Source organism: Nothoprocta perdicaria, unplaced genomic scaffold (assembly GCF_003342845.1).
Source record: "Nothoprocta perdicaria isolate Ctin4 unplaced genomic scaffold, notPer1 scaffold_510, whole genome shotgun sequence".
Taxonomy (NCBI): Eukaryota; Metazoa; Chordata; class Aves; order Tinamiformes; family Tinamidae; genus Nothoprocta; species Nothoprocta perdicaria.
In genome coordinates this window covers 9,554-12,655 of record NW_020455767.1, presented here as the reverse complement: position 1 = coordinate 12,655, position 3,102 = coordinate 9,554, and positions in this window count along the sequence as shown.

The following is a 3,102-nucleotide window of genomic DNA, read 5'->3' as shown; positions in this document are numbered from 1 at the left end:
TCGAGGGTGGCTGCGGTGCCCCCCGCGCGTCCTGGCGCCGCGCGGCCCTGGCCCCCCAGCGCGTCGCCCGGCGGCCGCGCTTGTTCGGCCACTCTGGGCTCCTCTGAGGGGATGGGAGCTCATCGGGAAGCGGCTTCCCGAGGAGGAGCCCTGCGCTACTTTAGCGAGCGTGGGTGAAGGCCACCCCGTCTGCCCAGCCCCACGCACAAGTGTGCTAACACTACAGGGATGACTCTTAGGTTAACTGGAAGTCGTCCCTGTAGTGTTAGCTGCCCTGGGTCAGCAGTTAAGAGCCTTGCAGAATATGAAAAATTCTAAGAAAAAAAACCTATGTCTGAAAGAAAATATCTGGAAAGCAGCTGCCAAACCAGCTTAAACTTGCCAGGAAAGCCACTTTCCATCCACCCATCCCCCAGGGCTGTGTTTTATCACCAGCTACCTCAGGTGCAGCAGAGCAGAGAGCTGAGCGCCCGCCTTGCGCTTCCACCATGGCCCAGCGCTCCCGGGAGCCGGCTGGATGTTCTTCCTCACAGATACACCAGCCCCAGCAGAAACGCAGTTCTACAAGCAGCGTTAGCAGCCCGAGAAGCATCACAGGACCCCTGTTTTGGCCGGTCAGGCATCAAACTATGTTCACCCTACAAGCAGGATAGAAAATATCATTGCAGAGTATAAATAATACCATTAAAACCATAGCAGTCAAAGCGCTGTTTTGAAGCCCCCGTCTCCTTGTGAAGGCCCTCAACAGAGGCAGCCTTCTGAGAAGTCAGTAAGTATAAGCAAGTGTGATAGAAAGGATGCTAGGTGACGTGCAAGCAAAAACCAAGACCAAATCCACTTTCTCCRTGGAGAGATTACAGCTTTGTAGGCAGGATTCCAGCAGCGCTCAGAAACCTTCTCGACAATGAAAAGCATGATACTTTCCTTTAGAGAAATGTAACATGTTCTGTGCTGAAGAGACTTGTTCTTGCACTATGTTCCTCCATATACCCTATTCTCATTTATGTTTAAAGTTGCTTGGCATTTCTTCCCTTATATACCTATAACCCTCAGTAGTCCTATGCAAATCTAAAAGGGATCAGACAAAAATATTACTCTGAATATTCTCATTGTTACAAAAAAAAAAAAAATCCACCTTTTATAGGAAAAAAGTCAACACAATAACAAAGATCTTGTCAGTGGGTAACTGCATGCTTTATCCTTCTCATTTCAGTCTAGTTTGAGAGACATTAAAATTGTGATTGCTGAAAATTTGATACCCTATGGACTTATCAGACTCTAAATTACAGTGGCCAGCCACAACTTTCAAAGCACCTGACCCCCTGCTCCTATGTTATTGCAGTGTACAATTTTGGTATGTTATTACAGATGTATGCAGATAGATTCTGGGAGCAAAGGGAAATGAAGATGGTCAACATTCATAGATAAGACACAGGACAAGAGGAAAGAAGGCTTCACAGAATTTCAAATAACTGATACTTGCTTTCTCTGACCATCCTAGTGAGAAAGCTATTCCAAAAATCTCTTGCTATAGATCTGAGGCAGAAAAAAAAACCACAAAACAAAACAAAACAAAAGGTTCCCTCATACCTTTTACTATCATGGTTTTCAATGTAAAACAATATGTGTGTATATAATTTCACATTCCCTGTGAAATTAGGGACTTGGTGAAAAAATCATTCTGGATTCATGGCATACTTGTAGGGTATTGTAGACTCCTAGTTAATCAGCTTTGACAAAATAAAAATGCATTAGAACTGGGCAATTACTTTACTGTAGACTATTGGGCTAATTAATCCCAGGTGCAATTCAATTGAAATCAATACAAAACGGCCCATTGTTCTGTGACTGAACACAGTAAGCAAGTCCAGACTGGTCTCCAAGTACCAAGAACACAAATACTTGTTGTGAACAATAACCCTGTTTGTAAGTGAGCCATTCCCAAGGAAGGTTTGTGGGAAATGCTCTCAAAGAAAGAGCAGTAACAGAAGTTATTTCCATCAATCAATGAAGCTGCTGCTGTTCTATCTTAAGCAAAAACAAGTATCTATGGATTTATCCATGGATAAATCCTCCTTTAGTGCAATACCAGTACGGTTAAGGTTAGAAAGCTTAGTTTTAACAGAAGTCTGGATAAACAATGCTATAGAGCATTTACTCAGCGAGTAAAGGCCTTAAGCTTCCATGGTCATAAATGTTTTTGTACAATGTCAGTCTATAGAGATAGTACCTTTGTTCACCTGCATGCACATGTAAAAGTGGAGGTCCTGAATATGAAAACTATTACTGGTCTAAGAAAAAAAACCTTGATTTTGCTGCAGAAAGGCTGCAGTTTGCTCCCCAGGTAGCCTAGACTAACCTTGTATATTAGTGTACATGTGTGTGCAACAGCTTAATACCAGAGTTTTCAAAGATCATTTTCTCTGCACTTCAGGCAACCTGCTTTTGCTAGGCCGGTATTTATCTGATGTATTTTGTGTGATGCAAATTAAAAAAAAAACCCTTTATGTAATGCTGCTAGGTAAAGCAACCTTCTTAGGGTTTTTGCTTCTGAACAAAGATACATTAAGGCCAAAGGATTATTCACAATAAATAAATAAAGTAACTCCCATGTGTTAGCAGAGAGACTAGACAAGGAAATAAAACATGAGGTGATGGGTTCACAAATATCTTTTTAAAATCACTCTTGACCCTTTCCTTTGCGTACTAGACCCTAAGTAATTGTTCAAATATTAGAACAAATGTAGCAATGTAAACTGGAATGCATGGAAATTCCTTTTGTCCATAGGAGACAGTGAGGACACAGTCCTTCTTAAAAAAAATATGTACATATATATATTATACACACACACACACATTCAAATAGAATGTGATATATAGAAGTAAAAGGAATTCAACCTACGTTTCTTCTAAAATTGCACTTAAAATGAGATACCTTGATTCTGCAGACTTACATCATTTTAGATGTTCCTTTTTAATCAGATCAGGCCAAGCGACCCTAGCTGTAGGGTGACTACGCACAGAAATCCCCTACTGCACACAGCAAACAAATAGATTCCCCTCAGATATTTGCAGAATTTAACATACCTCTTACTTGTATTG